This window comes from Heloderma suspectum, chromosome 6 (genome assembly GCF_057233095.1).
Source record: "Heloderma suspectum isolate Gila_16-S chromosome 6, 16-S_ref, whole genome shotgun sequence".
In the NCBI taxonomy this organism is placed as follows: Eukaryota; Metazoa; Chordata; class Lepidosauria; order Squamata; family Helodermatidae; genus Heloderma; species Heloderma suspectum.
The window spans coordinates 14,791,564-14,812,551 of record NC_139463.1 but is presented as its reverse complement, the minus strand read 5'-3'; the positions used below and the strand labels follow the sequence as shown (position 1 = coordinate 14,812,551).

At 47.4% G+C, this 20,988-nt stretch overlaps 1 protein-coding gene across 1 annotated transcript in view; it reads right to left on the bottom strand.

Moving 5' to 3' along the window:
- Positions 1 to 20,988, bottom strand: part of OPCML (opioid binding protein/cell adhesion molecule like) — a 576,078-nt gene that overhangs the window by 40,470 nt on the left and 514,620 nt on the right. The window lies entirely within an intron of this gene.

Genomic DNA, 20,988 nt, shown 5'->3' with positions numbered 1-20,988 from the left:
TGATCATTAAAAGGTTCTTAAAAGCACAGGGAAATAAAAAATTCTTCACCTAGTGCTGAAAAGAACACAACATAGGCACCAGGCAATCCTCTCTTAGGAGAGCATTCCACAACCAGGGCCTTACCAGCAAAAAGTCCTCTCCCCAGTACCCACCTTGCTTGGTATGGCCCCGGAGAAGGACCTCTGAAGATTATCTCAAGTTCTGGGTAGGTACATGCAGGAGGAGACAATCCATTCAAGTAACCTGTCCCTAAGCCTTTAAAGGTTAAAACCAGCACATTGAATTGAGCTGGGAATAGACTGGACACCAGTGTAGATGACAAAGCACTGGTGTAACATGATCACATTGTCCAGTCTCAGTTAACAGACTAGCAGTCCTGTTCTGGACTAACTGAAGTCTCCTGCCTGTTTTAAAAGATAGTTTCTACAGACAACGTATTGCAGTAGTCCAAGCAAGAGATTACGACAGCATGGACAACTGTACCAAGGCTATCATGACTCAATGCATTAGGGAGTAGTCATGTCATATGCTCCTCTCATGTGGTTTCACATAATATTAAAATTGTGGCATGAGACATGACCACACAGAAGAGGCAGCCATGTCACTCGGGTAACGTTAAGTTACTTCTTGTTCTGGAAATGCCAGATATTTCCAGGCAGTGAGGAAATGATCACATTAACTGCAAAAGCCTTCTTCTGCCTTGAAGAAATAAGTAGCAGGACGGATGATAAAATGCTAAGAATAAAGGGCGAGAGGGGATGAGAGCCAGCATACGAGACTGTAAAGATGGGGGAAAAAAATAATAAGGAGAGGAAAAATATGAAGAGGATGAATGCTAGGCTAACTTTGCTAGCGAACCTTCCTTGTAATGATCCAATAATCCCGAGGTCATTACGGGCCTGGCCTATCCTCCAGTTGATCTCTATAAAAGATAATTGGAAGTGTAAGAAAATAGATACGACGAGCAGGAGACAGAAATACATAAATAACAGAGGTGATTTCTTTTTGGCGCAGAAGGGGCCTCAGGAAGAGATAAGACCAGCTTGCTACATTAGTGAGATAAGGATCTACAGGGATACAAATGGGCACTTTCAGAAGGAGGCTTCACGACAGACACAGCACCATCAATCATGGGATGCTGGAATCACGTCAGCGCATGGATTAGCTGCGGCAGCAGGTCAAGACAGTGTCATTGGAGTGGACAGCCCACATTGGCTCGTTTGCTGTGCTCTTTCTGTGAATATTCTTCCTTCAGAAAACAGCACTTGCTATTGCATATTTAAGGAAGGTGGCTCTGTTCCTAGGGATGGGGGAGAAATTCAGTCTGTTGAGTATTTAATACAAACTTAGCAAATCTGGACCTCCTGAAAGAATGTGTGAGATGAGCTGGATTTACACCCCAAATCTGCACTTTTCCGAGCCTGGTGACATAGAAACAAAAGTGCACAAAAATGCACGTTTTACAGAAACATGTGTGCAAAATGTGCATATTTGAGAAAAGTGCACAGAAAATTGTGGTGAATCATAGAAATGTAATTGGGAGAAGTGCATATATTAGAAAAAATGTGCACAAATATTTGTAGATTTGGGGAAATGCACACAAAAAGTAAGAACGTCTATGCTGAGGTTGTTATTTTAAAACATACACGCACACACACCTTTATATGGAAATAGGATGGAACAAGCTTAATCCTGGAAATCTGGTACTGTCTGTGAGACTAAGATTGCCAGATCCATCCATCCCGTTCAGCAGCTATGTGTGAAAGTGTACCAAGAAATGCCACTAGTCTTCCCTCAAACTTCCAAATCTCTTTCATTTGAGGATGAGCTGGTTTTGCTAAAATTAGGTGCCAAGCTCATATGGACAAAACTGACCTTAAGGCATCTTGCTAGTGTTGCCTAAACTCTTTGGGGCTGGTAGCTTCCCTCAAATAATCCCTTAGATTTTACCAAAACAGGCATGCTCAATCAGCTTCACATTTCACTTTTGATGGCAACTCTACTTACAGTCCAAGTTTATTTATATACCCAGTTTCTTCAGTTTTTGCACTCAAATTGTATTCACAACAGCTATAGATACAACATCATTAGATCTCATCTGATCTTGGAAGCTAAGCAGGGTCAGCCCTGGTTAGTATTTTTAGGGATGGCAGAGAATTTCTCCACAAATCTCTGGGAGGCCGAATGCCAACGCATTCGGCCCCCCGAAATTGGTGGGGAAATTCTCCGCCGGCCCCCCGCCCCCCCAGGATGGGACTTACCGTGGCCGAATGTCTCTCTCAGAGGCGGGTCCCAGCGGCATTTCAGCAGCGTTCCAGCAGCGGCGGCGGCCGGTCTCCTGACCGGCTGCCGCTGGCGCCATTGCAAAAAAAAAAAAAGTAAAGTAAAAACACACACACACACACCCGTGATAGGCTATGTAACGATTTACGTAGCCTATCATGGCTAGATTTCCAAAGTCAGCCGTGATAGGCTACGTAAATCATCATGTAGCCTATCACGGGTGACTTTGAAAAAAAAAAAAAAGCGTGTACGCAAATGGTGGCGCCCATGGGGCGCCGCCATTTGCATTCCTTAGTTTGGCACATCTAGTCTACGTAAAGATTTACGTAGACTACGGTGAAAATAAGGGCAACGCAAATAGCGCCGCCATTTGCGTACACGCTTTTTTTTTCAAAGTCACCCGTGATAGGCTACGTGACGATTTACATAGCCTATCATGGCTGACTTTGGAAATCTAGCCGTGATAGGCTATGTAAATCGTTACGTAGCCTATCACGTGTGTGTGTTTTTTTGTTTTTACTTTACTTTTTTTTTCGCGGCCGGGGAGACAGGGCGCTCCTACCGGGCCTGAATTTCGGCGGCGAGGGATGGGGCACCTCCCCCCCGGCCTGAACAAATTGGGCAGGCTTGTCTATGTAGTCTGGAAATCTCATGGAGGGTTCTTTAAATTTTTACCCTGCACAGCTGAGACTGGCATGTGGAAAGCCAACACTGCCTCTTGCACCATACTGCAATGGGGATGTAAAGAGCTGGCAGGTAGTTGGGGTTATCACAAAAAGGACTTTCTTCTCATACAATATCAACCAAATTGCACTCCTTTTTAAAGGAGACTGGTCATCTGTTCAGATGAGAGGCACTGAGGTATAGTCATTGTGCGATGGCAGGCCTAGTGATGTACGAACATGTGTGAACAGTAGGGATGGTGGAGAATTCCGCCACGGATTTCAGTAAGGCCGAATGCACTGGCATTCGGCCCCCCAAAATCCATGATGGAACAGCCTGCCCTCCCTGCCCCCCCCCACCTCGGGAAGAAGCTTACCTGGGCAGATGTTCTGGATGGCGGTGGCTCCGGCGGTGGCGGCTGGTCTTTCAACCGGCTGACACGGCTGCCATTTGCATTTGCTGTTTGCCGTGATAGGCTACGTAAGTATTTATGTAGCCTATCATGGCAGGGAAAAACAACAACACAGCGTACGCAAATGGCAGTGGCTACAGCGCCCGCCATTTGCGTTCCCTATTTTTCCCTTTTTTTGTAAATATTTACGTAGGCTAAAAAGGCGAAAAATAGGGAATGCAAATGGCGGCCGCCGTAGCCACTGCCATTTGCGTACACCATTTTTTTGGTTTTTTTCCCCCTGCCGTGATAGGCTATGTAAATACTTACATAGCCTATCATGGCAGCCTGGCTGCATGCAAATGGCGGCCGCTACGGCGGCCGCCATTTGCGTCCGGAGCAGCCAGTCCGCGGCCGGAACTCCAGCTGCGGACGGCCCTGGCCGACTGCTCTGTGGAGCCAGCCAGGCAGGATTCCAGGGGGGAGGACTGGATTGCCTCCCCCCCCGTCGAGGATTCCAGGGGGAGGGATGGAGTGCCTCCCCCCCCACCGCGAATCAATCCACAAAAAGGTAAGTGACTTTCGTACATCCCTAGTGAACAGGCTCAGAGAGGCCCCTTCTAACTTGTGAAAGAAATGTGCAGACTGCCCCCCCCCACACACACACACAATGCTTTGTACAGAAGAGCACTACAGTACATCTTCAGCCTTGTCTAGAACTGCAGTCTGAGATACGCAGCCCTAGAGTTAATGAAAAGTGTGATAAACCCGCTGTTTCATTTTGCCGTAATTAATGCAAGCAATTGGATTGTGCTGAAGTCATTCTGATTTGGAGAAAGCACCCTGGGGTCACTGTCTTACTGGCTCACACTGTAACAAAACAACTCTTTCATGTTCTGCCTGGATGAATGGGAAAGGCTCAGATGCCCGGTGGCTGAGGGTATGGCTAGCAGTAATCCTTCCTATTCTTTAATGGCCAAGATGCAATCACTACATTTCAGGGATATCAGTACATTCGCAAGGTGTGATGCATTCCAAAGCCGCACCCTACATCTGCCCCTTAACACTGTTCTGCGGGGGGGGGGGGGACTGAAGTGTGGTGGGAAGCACTACTGGAGACTAAGAGATTCCCCCAGGTAAGAAGCACAGATTTATTTGGGGGGTATGGTGTAATGTCCCCTACCCCATCTGGTGTTGTGTCGTTTAGACTACTGTAATGCGCTCTACGTGGGGTTACCCTTGAAGACGGTTCGGAAACTGCAGCTGGTACAGAACGCAGCGGTTCGCCTGATCAAAGGCAGCCGCCGGCAAGATCACATCACTCCAGTGCTGAAGGAGTTGCACTGGTTACCAGTTGTTTTCCGGGCCAAATTCAAGGTGTTGGTTTTGACCTTTAAAACCCTATACAGTTCCGGCCCAGCCTATCTTAAGGAGTGCTTCCAGCAGCACCAGACAGGCCGCTTAACATGATCAGCCTCGGATGGCCTTCTCTCTGTCCCATCAGCCAGGACAGCTAGACTGGTGGGGATGAGGGAGAGGGCCTTTTCTGTGGTGGCCCCCACTCTGTGGAACTCCCTCCCTAGGGAACTCCGTCATGCCCCCTCTTTAATGAGCTTCCGTCGTGCATTAAAAACGTGGTTGTTCAGGCAGGCATTTGGGGTGGGTTAGGGTATTTTAGAAAATGTTTTTATTGTAGAATTTTATTGTTTTAAAGTGTTTTATTGTATGTTGTACATTGCCCAGAGTGGCTGGGTGACCAGCCAGATGGGCGATTAATAAATTTAATAATAAATAAATAAATAAATTTTGGCGGAATGGGGCTGAAGTGCTGCAAAATCTCTTAAGTCATTGGGGCGGGTGCTGCTGCTGATTTGCCACATTTTCCCAGAACGCCCGACAACAATGCTACACCTGTGGCACTCTGTGAAAAGAAAAATGGCGAGTGTCAGCTGGAAGCTACCAAAAGGAGCTGCCACAGCTACCACCCACAGCCTGAAATGATCCACTTGTACCAACCCGATGCCACATGTTTTCCCAGTCCACATCATGCCACTGTTTCTCCATAGGAGTTGCACAGTATTAGTGCTGTGAATTAACAACTGGGGGGGTGGCCGGGAGGGTTAGTGCGGAGTTGCCATGCCGGAAACTCCAATGTGCGATGAGTCGACGACACATCACTGTTGCTTGGCTGTCCTTGGGAACATGTTCAGTGTAGCCGGACTTGCTTATGAGTAGACATTCGTAACAAACCCCGCATACCCCACATGCATACCTGCATTTCTGAGGCAGGCAGGCAAACAGGTTGCTGCTGCCTCTGGAGATTGAGCAGGTGCTGAGAGCAGAGAGTGCAGAGCTGGGGAGGAGGGTGAGTGACTAGCACGTAGGACTTGCTTATGAGTAGACCTTCCTAACAAGTCCTGCATACACAGTTCTGCAGCAGGCAGCTACTGCCTCCAGAGACCGAGCAGGTGCTGAGAGCATGAAGTGCTTCTGAGTACATGTTTGTTTGTTTGTTTGTTTATTAATTATTGAATTTATTGATTGCCCATCTGGCTGGTCACCCAGCCACCCTGGGCGATGTACAGCATACAATAAAACAGTTTAGAACAATAAAATTCTACAATAAAAAACGTTTTCTAAAATACCCTAACCCACCCCAAATGCCTGCCTGAACAACCATGTTTTTAATGCACGACGGAAGCTCATTAAAGAGGGGGCATGATGGAGTTCCCTAGGGAGGGAGTTCCACAGAGTGGGGGCCACCACAGAAAAGGCCCTCTCCCTCGTCCCCACCAGTCTAGCTGTCCTGGCTGATGGGACAGAGGGAAGGCCATCCGAGGCTGATCTCGTTAAGCGGCCTGTCTGGTGTTGCTGGAGGTACTCCTTATAGGCTGGGCCGGAACCATATAGGGTTTTAAAGGTCAAAACCAACACCTTGAATTTGACCCAGAAAACAACTGGTAACCAGTGCAACTCCTTCAGCACTGGAGTGATGTGATCTCACTAGCGGCTGCCTTTAATCAGGTGAGCTGCAGCATTCTGTACCAGCTGCTGCTTCCGAACCGTCTTCAAGGGTAACCCCACATAGAGCACATTACAGTAGTCTAAATGAGAGGAGACCAGGGCATGTACTACCAATGGGAGCAGATGGTCGGGAAGGAAGGGGCGTAGCCGCCGTATCAGATGGAGTTGATACAGCGCCTTCCGGCTCACAGCTGGCACCTGAGCCTCCAAAATGACCCCCAGGCTGCAGACCTGGTCTTTCAAGGGTAGCCGTTCCCCATTCAACATCAGGTCAACATCCCCCAGCCTCCTCTTGTCTCCCACCACATGTTTATGAAAATCATCCGCCCTGGCACCCACCCTTTCTCAATGTTGCAGCTTCGAATCAGCAGGTATCCACTGTTTTTCAGCTGTGCTCCTCCGTAGCTGCACGTCTCCACTCTCAGGCTTGACTACACAAAGTGAGAGGCAGCGACATGGAACTGAAGGCAATGAGTTACTACTTGGTAGACATGTTTACCCCTCTGTTCTCCCGCCACCCCAGCCCTCGCCCCAGACTACTTTCCCTTCCACCAATCAGCACGGCTTCCACCGGCCCGCTTCTTCATGCCTCTGTAACTGCAGACATGTGAAGGAGGAACGGGGAGGGGCAAAAAGGCATCACACAGTGACGCCATCACTAAAGAAGCTGTGATGTCAATCCGAGAAAAGGGCAGACAGCTCAACCCCGCACAGTGAACCCAAAGCAAGTGAAAATATCTCAGCAAATGGATTCTGAGAAGATCTGGATTTCTCCGTGAAATCCATGATTGAGCTGCAAAGCAGCGACTGTGTCATCTGTCGCAAAGATCTTCCCTTTGAAGAGGCACTATGGCAAATGGCTCATATAGATGGGCCCCCAGAACGTGTACACTGACTCTCATGTTAGGCCTGGCGTAATTCATATTAAGACAGTGGCGAGCCTTTCGCAAAAGCACTCAGGTACAGCCCAGTGGGACAAGGGTTATAATCATAATGTTCTACCAAGATATTTGAAAAACTGCTGCAGATGAATCATATTTGTATGACCTTTCGTCCCAGACACACAGAAAACAGCAGGCAGTCAAAGATTTTGCAGTCTCTGAATTAACACAGCAGGATGAAGTGGGGCTGGAGAGGAAAGAGTGCTGGATGGGCTTCATTTTCTGGCAAATAGGCCCAGATGGCACCATATCCTTGCAGAGGCGGGGAGAGGTCAGTTAGCCAACTTTAAACAAACAAACAAAATTCCAATAAGATCATCGTGCCCTGTTCTTTGGAATCATCACACCAAAATTCGCTGCTGCAACTGGCAGCCTTATTGGGAGCGAGGGGCACCCCTCATCACGTCACTAGCGATATGCCACACCGGAAGCCACCCAAAGTGCCAGTTCATGTTTAACCTACAACTGGAATGTTAGAAAAACAGAGCAGTGGGGAAAAATACAATAGGACAGACATTTCTTACAACACTATTGCAGCTCATCAGTTGTGTATGGCAGTACTCTGTACATAGATAGCCCCAGGGTTCTAAAGCTCCTTCATGGACCCCCCTAAATATATGCAAGCCATTTTTCCATTGTGGATTAACCCAGGTTGCTGTATTATGTGTACTGCAGCCATGTGGGAGATGCCATGAGGCGATGGTAGGCGCATGCTTTGCATGCTTAACATCCCAGGGTGAGTCTCTGGGATCTCATAGGAACTTAGGAAGCTGCCTTATACTGAGTCAGACCATTATCCCACCTAGCCCAGTATTGTCAACACTGACTGGCAGTGGCTGTCCAGAGTCTCAGGCTGGAATCCTTCCTTGCCCTACTTAGAGATGCTGGGGATCAAACCCGGGACTTCTGCATGCAATGCAGGTGCTCTACCATTAGGGGTGTACAGATTTCGTTTAATCCATTGCATGTGTCTTGTCAGGAGTCGTTCATTTTGTTGTCTGCTTATTGACAGAATCAGATTCCCCCCTTCAGAAAATTACGCAAAAATGTCTGCCGCAATGTATAAAGCTTCTGCTGGTGTGTAATATTTTGTGTAATTTTCTTAGTGCTATACACCAGAGTCTAAAGAGAGACTGGAGATGTATCAAACAATGTTGTTGTTGCTGTTGTTGCTGTTGCTGTTGTTTTTAAAGGGGTGTGTGTGTGTGTGTGTGTATGTGTGTGTGCGTGTATATATGTGTGCGTGTATATATGCATATTTCCCACTAACTATCGTCCTTTTCACACAACTAAATCAGCATACAATTGTGGGGATTGTTTTTTAAAAAATGGTCTGCAAGTCCATGGAATCTACATGACTTGGAAGTGGGGATGCTGGAGAAATTCGAGACGGACTAAAATGAGCTTGGATTTCTAAGAATCCAACCAGCAGAACCTGCTGCGGAGAGACCCCCTCAGACCCCCCAAATCCATGAGTTGGCCTGACTTGTCCCCCACTGAGTTGGACCAGCTTGTGGCTGATCAAGCTGGAGTCTGGGGGGGCGAGCTGGTGAAAACTCACTGAGCCCCAACCAGATTCTTCCAACATCCCTAGTGACACCTTGGGAGCAGCACACACTAAGGATGCTGGAGAAATTCGAGACTGACTAAAATGAGCTCGGATTTCGGAGAATCCGACCTGTGGAATCTGCTGTGGAGCACCCCCTTCAGGCCACGTGGAGTCTGTGGACTTTCAGATGATTTTTTTGTACTTCCCCCAGATTTACGCCTTTATATACATAGGACAATATGTAAGTTTCTGCTGAGAAAACACTGAATGGAATGGGGGACAATACGCTAAATACTACATTCTGAGGTAAATAAAGTAAATACTTATATAAATATTTAATGTAATTATTTGCAGATTTTTCTGTGTGACAAAACGAAAAGATATTCACATCTGTCTGTGGGCAGATGACACAACAAAAGGCACCTGACAATCCACGGAACACAGATGGAGCAGATTTTACACAGTCCGTACATCCCTACTTGGAAGATGCTGGTCTGCGGCAGAATCCATGGGTCGAATTTATAGAAATCTGAAGTTATTTGAACCCATTTTGGATTTCTCTGACAACCCTATCTACCACTGAGCTACAGTCCTCCCCAGTTAAAGGATCTGATGTAACAGGGCTGTGAAAGAACTTCCTCTGCCTGAGACCATGAAAAGATGCTGCCATTCAGAGTAGGCAATAGCGGGCTAGATAGCACAAGGCTTTCCTGTTTTTTTCTACCTGACCATTGACCGCCGAGCCTGGGCAACATTCACTGCCAAGAACCCAAGGGAAATGCTCCCTCCCATATGATTCTGGTATTCACACATGGACCTCAGTTGTGTAGGATCATTTCCCCACGGGGATGCAGCAGCTGGTACTGCACCTGGGGCCATAGCAGCTAGCACATGGAAGTCTGTATGCAAGGTGTGCTGAGCCTGAGCATGGCTGGCCTGAAACTCAGTGAGTGCACCTGTCATAGCAGGGGGCGGGGGGAAATCCCACACATGTGGAAGAACTTGAACTGAACTCATTTAGGTTCAAGACCTTTCCTGTCTTTGTGGAGTATCATAAAATATGTAGGGGTGGTGTCCCCCCCAAAAAACAGCAGTGTCACCTCAAGTGCCCCCAAAACCCCACACTGTGCAACCTCAAGCTGCACCCACACTTTTAAGAAAGCAGAGCTATACTTGCCCATAATTCCCATTCCTTAAATGTTAACAGTGTATGCACACATCACAATCCATCACTTAGTTCTCCTGTGCAAGACCCATAAAGCACAGCTCTTGTCCATTGCATTATGCACAGGAGAACCTTCTGGCACACCAGGATATGCATGTGCATTTCCTAGTGTGAAAATACATAGAGAGTAGGGATGTACGGGCTGTGTAAAATCTGCTCCGTCTGTGTTTTGTGGATTGTCAGGTGCCTTTCATTCCATCATCCACCCACAGACAGATGCAAATTTTTTTCATCATGCGGAAAAATATGGAAATGATTATGTAAATATTTACATAAGTATTTACATAATTTACCCCAGTATGTAACATTTAGTGTATTGTCCCCTATTCCATTCTACATTTCCTCAGCAGAAACTTACGTATTTTTCTATGGATTTATATGCGTAAATTTCGGGGAAGTAAAAAAAATCATCCGAAAGTCCACGGACTCCACAGGGCCTGAGGGGGTCACTCCACAGTGGATTCCACAGGTCAGATTCTTACAAATCCAACCTCATTTTAATCCATCTCAAATTTCTCCAGCATCCCTAATAGAGAGAGGTTCAAAGAAAAGGCTTTGGGATTTCTAGATCAGGAGATGGGGAGGCCATAAGCACTAATGTGCCTGTCCTGCTCTTTCAGGACATGAAGCCTTGTCCTCCAACCATGAAGAAGACTGCTGCAGCAAGGACAGTCCTTTTCCATTGCAGCATGTCCTGCCGTGCTGAGTGTGCCAATCCATTTCCCCCTAATCCTGCAGATTCCATAGGAGAAACTTTGACACAGCAGGATTATTTATCTGACTGCGTATTAGGCCTAGCGACGCAGCAGTATAATAATGATGCTAATTAACAGTGTTTGTTAATATCTTTAAATTACCTGTGTTAGCTCCCAGGCAAAACAACCCAGTAGCAACAGCGGTGGCATGGGCCCATTTGCATCGGCGACTGACATTATGTTCATTTCACAGTTCATTAGGATGCTCCAGAGTGATTCTGTCCCCAAATTGCAAGCTAATCTGAAAGAGCGGGGCCTGCTGTCTGTTGGGTGCATGCGGGAGAGCTCTTCCTCAACAAAGAGGGGAGCTTCGAGAAACTGGAAGGACAAGTTCCATTTGTTCTAGCTTTATTACCTAACCTGCAGACAATTCTTAGCCCTCCTGCTCTGTGCAGGCAGCAGAGTATAATCCTGATGTGATCACTGATGATGGGTGTGTACAGAAGACCATTTGCTAAGTGGAAACTTGGCAGTGGGCTCCTTTGGCTATTACCTCTATTGGAATGGGGGATGTTAATAATGCACTCCTCCCACAAAAGTGGTAAAGCTGGAAGGTTGGGCCACATGGCAATGCCACACTGTGGGTTCTTCCCATGTCAGCATCATCCCTCTGGAAACGGGAGCAACAATATCTTAGGAAAGGACCTCCTTGACTCCAATGTGTTGTTACTCAGGGGACAAACCATCTGCCATCCTCTACAAACTTCACAGTCTTTTCTCCTGAAGACTTTCAAGAGAGACCACTCTAGACTTTTACACTTATAATAATTAGAAATGACCCTGCAAAGTCTGGTGGTGCTCTCCCAAAAGAAGCTCTGCTGAAGAGGATAGAACTGTCCCATTGGAGAGAACTGCCCTAGTGTAGTGTTCAAGTAATGAACTAAACTCTTGGGTATTTGTGCTCATAAAGGTTGGACTGATAGGTCTGGCAGAAGCTGGGCAGAGAAGTGGAAAGTATGTTTCCCAAAGCACCTTGCCAATCATGTGCTGTCCTCACCTCCCACTAACTTTTGGCTTCATTGACTGCTGTGTCCACTCTGACTTTATGCTCTTTTCCATCTTGCTTTCTTGCAGTCCTTAGCTCTCTAGGCAGGGACAGCAGAAATCTAAAGAAACAGTGCTCAAGGCACTCTGCCTTTGGGGTCTGGTGACTGGAGGTAGGAGAAGTTTTGTGCTCTTTCCATTGCATCCCAAGTTACAGTTCATTTACTTTTTCCTATAAAAATCAGTGGTGCCCACTGAGAATTGGGCCAGCCTGCACTTGCATTATAGACTCATTTCTTAAATCGCACACTCCTGCACTGGCTTTTCTTAGTCAACTTCTAGAGTGTGACAGAAGAACCTTTGGCTCCTGAGACCTTGCCAACACATGCAGCAGAATAAGGTGGCAGAATCTTGAGGTGGTAGAATGGACTGGATCACTTTCAAAGGCAGGTGCCATTTTTAGTGTTGCCTCATGTAAAACATTTCCTGTCTGTAAACAACAACAATAACACAATTACTGGCACATCAGGGAGAACACGTTCCAGGCCAGCTTTCTCCCTGTGGGCTGCTTTAGTACTTACAAGGAGGTTTGTGTTTTGTTTTCACAGAGAGGAGCATTAAAAAATGTACTACATGCACACACACAGTCCAAAGTGATATTCAGTTTTTCTTCATGAATCTACCACCCAGTCCTGCTGCTTGAGGAAATCAGACCTAAGAGAACAATGAAGAGAGAAAGAATGATGGGTGTATGAGAGGTATAAAGATTTACAGATTGTTGTCTGGAACTGAGAGTGTGAAAGCTCAGCTCTCAGCAGCACTCGAAGGGGACTCAGGAGTAGGGATGAACAAAACTGTCTATGTAGGTTTCTTTCAGGCTCTCATTTTCCCAGTCTTACATTTGGTAATCCAGACTTTGAGAATTCTTTTTAAAACTTTCCATGAAAATTTGCATGCATTTCTGTGTGCATTTCTCCAAAGGAAGTGAGGCAGGTGGCTACCAGGAAGAGGGCCTTTCCTACTGTGGCCCCCCAGCTGTGGAATGAGCTTCCTAGGGAAGTTCGCCTGGTGCCTACATTGTTCTCCTTCTGGCACCAGGTCAAGACCTTTTTATTCTCCCAGAATTTTAACATTTTCTTTTCCTAATCTTTTAGCTCTGAGTGTTTTAAATCTGTATTTTAAATCTCTGCATTGCTACTAGGTTTTATCCTGGTTGTACTGCTATATTGTGGTTTTAAGCTTCTATATTTTATATTGTTTTTATACTGCACTCTACAGTTTCAATTTTTGTGAACCACCCAGAAAGCTTTGGCTATTGGGCAATATAGAAATGAATGAATAAATAAATGAACAAATGAATAAAACATGCATTTTTCTATGCAATTTCACCTAGTGTACACATTTTTGAAAGCAATTCCTAATAGGGATGTACGAAAGTCACTTACCTTTTTGAAGGGTTACATTCGCGGTGGGGGGGAGGCGCTCCGTCCCTCCCCCCGAAATTCTGGCCGGCGGGGAGGCACATCTACGCTATTTGCATTCCCCTTATTTTCGCCGTCTTAGTCTACATAAATATTTACGTAGACTACGACGTGCCAAAATAAGGAACGGAAATGGAAGCGCCCATGGGCGCCGCCATTTGCGTACGCGCGTTTTTTTTCCTTTTAAATCAGCCGTGATAGGCTACGTAAACATTTACGTAGCCTATCACGGCTGACTGCAGGGACGCAAATGGCGGCGGCTATGGCCGCTGCCATTTGCGGAGCCGGCCGACCAGGATTCAGGGGGGAGGGATGGAGCGCCTCCCCCCCGGCCAGAATTTCGGGGGGGAGGGACGGAGCGCCTCCCCCCCGGCCAGAATTTCGGGGGGGAGGGATGGAGCGCCTCCCCCCCTGGCCAGAATTGTGCCAAAACAAGTGTGCCCCCCAGCCAGAATTGTGCCCATGGGTGCCGCCATTTGCGTACACACTTTTTTTTCTTTTAAATCTAGCTGTGATAGGCTATGTAAATCTTTACGTAGCCTATCACGTTTTTTTTTTGTTGTTTTTTTTAAAACTGGAAATGGTGGCGGCGGCAGCCGGTCGGAAGACCGGCCGCTGAACTGCCGCTGAACTGCCGCAGAACCGCCGCCGGACTGCCGCCGCTGCCAGGAAGATTCACCGAAGGTAAATCCCATCCCGGGGGGGCGGGGGGGCAGACCGTTTCACCACCGATTTCGGGGGGCCGAATGTGCTGGCATTCGGCCTCCCCGAGATTCGTGGTGAAATTCTCTGACATCCCTAGTTCCTAATATAATGCATTATTAACATCATTTTCATTAATATGTGCATTTTTGTGTGCACTTTTCCTATCATACATACATACATACTGAGAACTCCATTGCACAATTTGGAGAAGTATGCATTTTTAAGGATAATTTAGTTTGAAAGCATGACGCTAGGTAAGTTCACATGAAAATGTGAACCAAACAAATGTCTTCCCCATCTCTGTTCAGGAGTTGGAGCCAAGGGAGGGCCACACCAGAGTGTCAAAGGCTGTTGGTTCTCAGGCAAGCTCAAAGCTCAAAGCCCAAGCACAAAGCCTGCTAATAAGTAACCCTTTCTGTATAGGAAGGTCAATGGTTGAGCCTGGATAGGTGGGGCCAGTCCAGATCTTGAGAATACCTTACCTCTAGGAAGATGCTTTAAAATGCAGTTCTGATGGCTAGTCATAGGGGGAATTTCATTTGGTTTGCATATAAGAACTTTCCAATCCTGCACATTCCAAATCAATATGAAAACCGGAAGACAGTTATCTTCCTTTGTTCACATTTCTCAGAATTTTGCAATACATTTCTCCAAACAAAAAAGGGAAAGCACAAAAGTGGATATATCTGGTGGTGTTTTTTTTTTTTTAAATGTATGAAACAATATTATATTAAGGAAAACTGCTTACAAAAAAAGCGAGTATATATTAGTCTAAATTGCATAGGAAAATACAATTCAGAAAAACACACATGAAAATGCATATGAATCAGGACAGAGTAAACGTAAGATCAGAAAAGAAAAAAAGAAGCAGAGAGAAACCAAAGTTTCAGGTCTGCCCATTCCTACACAGAGCTGAGGGCTCTTGCTTCAAGTCCTGGCAACTCCTGACAGAGATAGTGTCATGCTTCTCTGAGGGGCCGAGTTCATAGCTGGAGTAGGGGTGTACGAATCCCTTCCTGTGTTCCGTTCCGGGGATCTGTGGTGTGGGGGGGAGGCAATCCCTCCCTCCCCCTGGAATCCTTCCCAGCCAGCTCCGCTCCGTGGCAAGGCCACAGAGCCGCCGGCCGGGGCCAGCCGCAGCCGGACTTCTGGCCGCTGCCAGGCTGCTGTGGCCGCAAATGACGGCCATTGTAGCACCCGCCATTTGTGTCCTTGCATTAGGCCATGATAGGCTACGTAAGTATTTACGTAGCCTATCACGGCAAAGAGCAGGGACGCAAATGGCATAGTGGCCGCCATTTGTGCCCCTGCTCTTTGTCATGATAGGCTACGTAAGTATTTACATAGCCTATCACAGCCTAATGCAGACACGCAAATGGCGGATGCTACGACAGCCGCCATTAGTGGCTGCAGTAGCCCGGCAGCGGCTGGAAGACGAGCTGGAGCCACCACCGCATTCGCCGCCGCATCTGCTGCCGCTGCCGCATCCACTGCATCTGCCCATCCGCCGCCAGGTAGGTCCATCCCAGAGGAGGATTTTGGGGGGTGGCAGGGGGGATTTCAGGGAGTGGGGGGAGGCTGTTCCGCCACGGACTCCAGGGGGCCAGATTCCAAAGAATCCGACCTCACTGGAGTACGTGGCGGATTTCTCCAACATCCCTAAGCTGGAGTAAGATTTGAACTTCCTGTCTCTCATGCCACGCTCTTCCACTACACTACCACACCAGCTGTACTCAGTAACTGCTGATCTGCTCACATACGAGTTATATAACCAGTTTCTTCACCTAAACACAATGAGAGGGATGATGTAACTCCTCTCAACTGTTTCATCCTGAACCTTAGCCACTTACAACATGGCCACTAATCAATAAGGATCCTGCACATGATTATCTTATCCCAGAATCCCTTGCAGACAGGCAAATAGTTTTCTCTCCCCCCACCCCGCCCATTAAAAATGAGACAGAAGGGTCCAGACCCCGTGTGCTTAACAAATCAGAAGGCAATTCATCTCTCGGAGAAAACAAGTGATATTTACATTATTAAATCACAATTACAAAGCAAATCAGCTGCAGAAAGAAAGGAGCCCATTTTCATCAATTATTACTGAACTGAACGTAATTTTTCAATCACAGCCGGATTGTAAATGGAGGCCTCCATGCAGCCAGAAATCTTTCATCATCATATTTACTAATCAGGTATTAACTTCTTGGAATTACGGATGACATTGTGAAAAGAAAGTAGGGGAATGGAAGGGGGAGCAAAGGGGGAGGGGTAAATGGGAAAGAGAGAAAGATGCACTTGTACTAATTACAGAAAAGTGAAATTAGGCATAGCAAGCACTTCAGCGATAGGACAATGAGAAGTCTCTGGGGATGGAATTAAAAGGGAGTGGGGACACCAAGTTCCTTGCAGGAGTGATTTTGCCTTGAACAGGAATAGATTGCTACCGGCTCACATATACACACAGAGAATGCAAACAATGTTCCTTTTCTGCATAAATCCAATTGGTCTACTAAAATAAAAGACATGTGATTGCTGCCTTGAATGCACAGACGGCGTAGCGTATTTGGAAAGGAAAGAGTCATCCAAAGCCAGAGAACTCTGCTTATTAACCCTGTGTGTGGTAGATCCATTGCATGATTTGGGCAAATGTTTTATGAGAAATAATCTGGAACAAAGGAAGTGCCTTATGATGAGGCAGACCATTGGTCCATCTGGCCCAGTATTGTTGACATTGACCAGTAGGGGCTCTCCAAGGTTTCAGTCAAGATTCTTTCTTAGCCCTAACCAAAAATGCTGGGGATTGATCCCGGGACCTTCTGCATACAAAGCAGGTGATCTGCCACTGACCTACGACTCTCCTTATGGTGCCTTGACAGAGCGTCCTCCTGCTAGCAGCCCTACATTTCCTGCCCTGCATCCAGGTGGGAACCCTATCTGGCCAGTTTCAGGCAAGGGGATTTGGTCCCACTTTCTGTAACATCAGTGTTAGAGTTTTGACAATGAAGTATCACAAAAGGGCAAAATTTGAACTATGGCAAAAATTGAAGTTAAACTTTATGGAGGGAACACTCCATAAGGAAACCATCCAATTTCACTTTTGCAATTTTTTTCTTGAAACATACAAATTGAAATTGAGCAGAAAGTTCTGCTTTTAAAATATATTTGATTACCATTTTCAGTTTACATTGGAAACATCGCGTTTTGCATTGTAGGCATCACTATTATGAAATCATGTGTTTCACTAAAATGAACATAGCAAAATGTTTAAGTTATAGTAAATTTTTTACTAGAAGAGTAAAGCGTAACATGCAGAGTCAACTTGGAGACGTATTGCATCACATACTCAATACGTAATGATTGCATAAACCAGGCATGGACAAGTTGTAGCCCTCCAGACAGGGATGTTAGAGAATTCTAGGGATGTCAGAGAATTCCTCCATGGATCTCGGGGAGGCCAAATGCCAGCGCATTTGGCCCCCCGAAATCGGTGGTGGAACGATCTGCCACCCCCCACCCCCCCGGGATGAGACTTGCCTGGGGCGGATCTTCCTGGCAGCGGCGGCTCCAGCGGCGGTTCAGTGGTGGCGGAGGCTGCGGCGGCCGGTCTTCCGACCGGCTGCTGCCACCGCCATTTACAGTTAAAAAAAAAAAAAAAGCCGTGATAGTCTATGTAAAGATTTACGTAGCCTATCACGGCTAGGTTTTTTTTTTAAAAAAAAACGTGATAGGCTACGTAAATGTTTACACAGCCTATCACGGCTGACTTAAAAAAAACAAAAAAACAATGTGCATACGCAAATGGCGGCAGCCATGGCCGCCGCCATTTGCGTTCCTTATTTTTGAACGTCTTAGTCTACGTCAAGATTTAAGTAGACTAAGATGGCAAAAATAAGGGGAATGCAAATAGCGTAGCCGCCATTTGCATATGCCTTTGGTTTTTTTGGGGTTTTTTACCCAGACGTTTTAGGCTATGTAAAAACTGACGTAGCCTATCACGTCTCTGTAAAAAAAAAAAAAAAAACTGCAAATGGTGGTGGTGGCAGCCAGTCAGAAGACCAGCTGCCGCAGCCACTGCTGCCACAGCCGCTGCCGCCACAGCCGCCGCCGAAGCCGCTGCCGCCCGGAAGATCCACCCCAGGTAAGTCTCATCCCAGGGGGGATCCACAGGGGGGTGGGGGGGGCAGGCTGTTCCGCCAAAGATTTCGGGGGAGCGAATGCACTGGCATTTGGCCTCACCGAGATCTGTGGCGGAATTCTCTGCCATCCCTATACGTAGCCTATCACGGCAAGCAAAAAACAACAACAGTGGACGCAAATGGTGGCAGCTAGAGATGTCAGAGAATTCTGCCACGGATCTCGGTGAGGCCGAATGCCAGTGCATTCGGCCCCCCGAACTCCGTGGCGGAATGGCCTGCCCCCCCGCCCCCCCCCCGCGGATCCCCCCTGGGACGAGACTCACCTGCGGCGGATCTTCTGGGCGGCGGCAGCGGCAGTGGCGGCTGCGGTGGCTGGTCTTCTGACCGGCTGCCGCCATTTGCATTCCATCTTTTTGGCCATCTTAATCTACGTAAATATTTATGTAGACTATGATGGCGAAAATAAAGGAGAACACAAATAGTGTAGCGGGTGCTATTTGCGTCCCTTTTTGATTCACTGTTTTAGCCTACGTAAATATTTACATAGGCTAAAACGGCAAATTTGAGTATGTGGATTTTTTTTCCCCGAGCCCTCCGCGGCAGGAAATCCGGCTGTGGTCGGCTCTGGCCTGGCACAGCCGGCTGTGGAGGATTCCAGGGGGGAGGAACGGATCGCCTCCCCCCCTGTCGAGGATTCCGGGGGGAGGGACAGAATGCCTCCCCCGCCACCATCAACATAATCCGCGGAAAGGTAAGTGACTTTCATACATCCCTAGTGGCGGCTACGGCGGCCGCCATTTGCGTTCCCTTTTTTTCACCGTTTTAGCCTACATAAATATTTACGTGGGCTATTACGGTTTAACAATGCCGGCCAACAATGCAACGTGGCTGCAAAAAAAGGCAAATGCTATTTTGGGCTGCATTAATAGAAGCATAGCTTCCAAATCCTGGGAAGTACTAGTTCCCCTCTACTCAGGACTGGTTAGGCCTCACCTGGAGTCCAGTTCTGGGCACCACATTTTAAGAAGGATGCAGACAAACTGGAGACAGTTCAGAGGAAGGCAACAAAGATGACTGAGGGACTGGAAACAAAGCCTTATGAAGAGAGACTGAAAGAGCTGGGCAAGTTTAGCCTTGAGAAGAGAAGACTGAGGGGAGATAGGATAGCGCTCTTCAAGAACTTGAAAGGTTGTCACAGCCAGGAAGGCCAGGATCTCTTCTCGATCATCCCAGAGTGCAGGACACAGAATAATGGGTTCAAGTTACAGGAAGCCAGATTCCGGCTGAACATCAGGAAAAACTTTCTGGCTGTTACAGCAACATGACAATGGAACCAATGACCTAGGGAAGTAGTGGGCTCTCCCACACTGGAGGCATTCACAATGAGGCTGGACAGCCATCTCTCAGGGATGCTTTGGCTTGGATTCGTGCATTGAGCAGGGTACTGGACTTGATAGCCTTGTAGGCCCCTTCCAAACCTACTATTCTATGATTCTATGGCCACTAATGTCCCTTGGAAGATGCTATGTAACAATGTGCCTTGTACCAGGGATTTTATGCCATGGAAGCAGCTGTCTCCCCCCCGCCCCATGTGATGCTGCCAAACAGTTAGCTGAGCAGCAGCATCACTTTTGAAATTAGAAAAAAAGTGGGGAGAAAAGGAACAAAGGCTTGACCTAATTGTACTATGGGATGTAAATACTACTCAACCTGAATGCCCTGCAAATCTGCTTCTCTCTCTGTCTCTCTCTCTCTCACACACACACACACACCCCAAAATAATTCTCACTTCCCTCTTTGGAAGAAAGCTCTGATGAAGGTGTGTGGGGGACAGGCTTTGCATATTCTTATGCCAAGGTAGATAGAAATTTTATGTATGAATTTATTTACTCATTCATTCATTCATTCTATTTATATCCTGCCCTTCATAAAATATCCCAGGGTGGGTAACAACAGCATTAAAACAACCCAAAGACTGCATGTTTTGTATAAATAATGTCGACTTTACCAACTTGTAAAAAGTTGGTAAGACTTAGGGATGGCGGAGAATTTCTCCCCGAAACAAGTTTCGGGGAGAAATCCTCCGCCCCCCCGCCCCCCGCCCCCCCCCCGGGACGGGACTTACCTTCACCGAATGTCCCTCCCGGTGGCTGGTCCGGCCAGCGGTTCGGCGGGTGTTCGAGCGAGGCGGGAGCAGCAGCCGGTCCTTTGACCGGCCGCCGCCGCCGCCATTGCAATGAAAGAAAAAAAAAATGCCCCCTGATAGGCTACGTGACGATTCACATAGCCTATCACGGCTAGATTTGCAAAGCCAGCATTGATAGGCTACGTCAATCATCACGTAGCCTATCACGGGTGACTTTAAAAAAAATTTTAAAAAGTGTGTATGGATAATGGCGGCCCCCATAGGGAGCCGCCATTCCCATTCCTTATTTGGTCGCTGTAGTCTACGTAAACATTTACGTAGACTACAACGACTAAATAAGGAACGCGAATGGCGGCTCCCTATGGGGGCCACCATTAGCGTACATGCTTTTTTTTTTTTTTTTTTTTTAAGTCACCCGTGATAGGCTACGTGACGATTGACGTAGCCTATCACGGCTGACTTTGCAGATCTAACCGTGATAGGCTACGTGAATCGTCACGTAGCCTATCAGGGGGCGTTTTTGTTTTTTTTTTAACTTTCGCGTTCGCGGCCGGGCGAGGCGAGGCGCCTCCTCCCCGGCCTGAATTTCGGCCGGGCGAGGCGGGAAGCCTCCCCCCCCGGCCTGAATTTCGGCCGGGGCGAGGCGGGAAGCCTCCCCCCCCCGGCCTAAACTTCGCGGGGGGACCAGCGAAGCGCCTCCC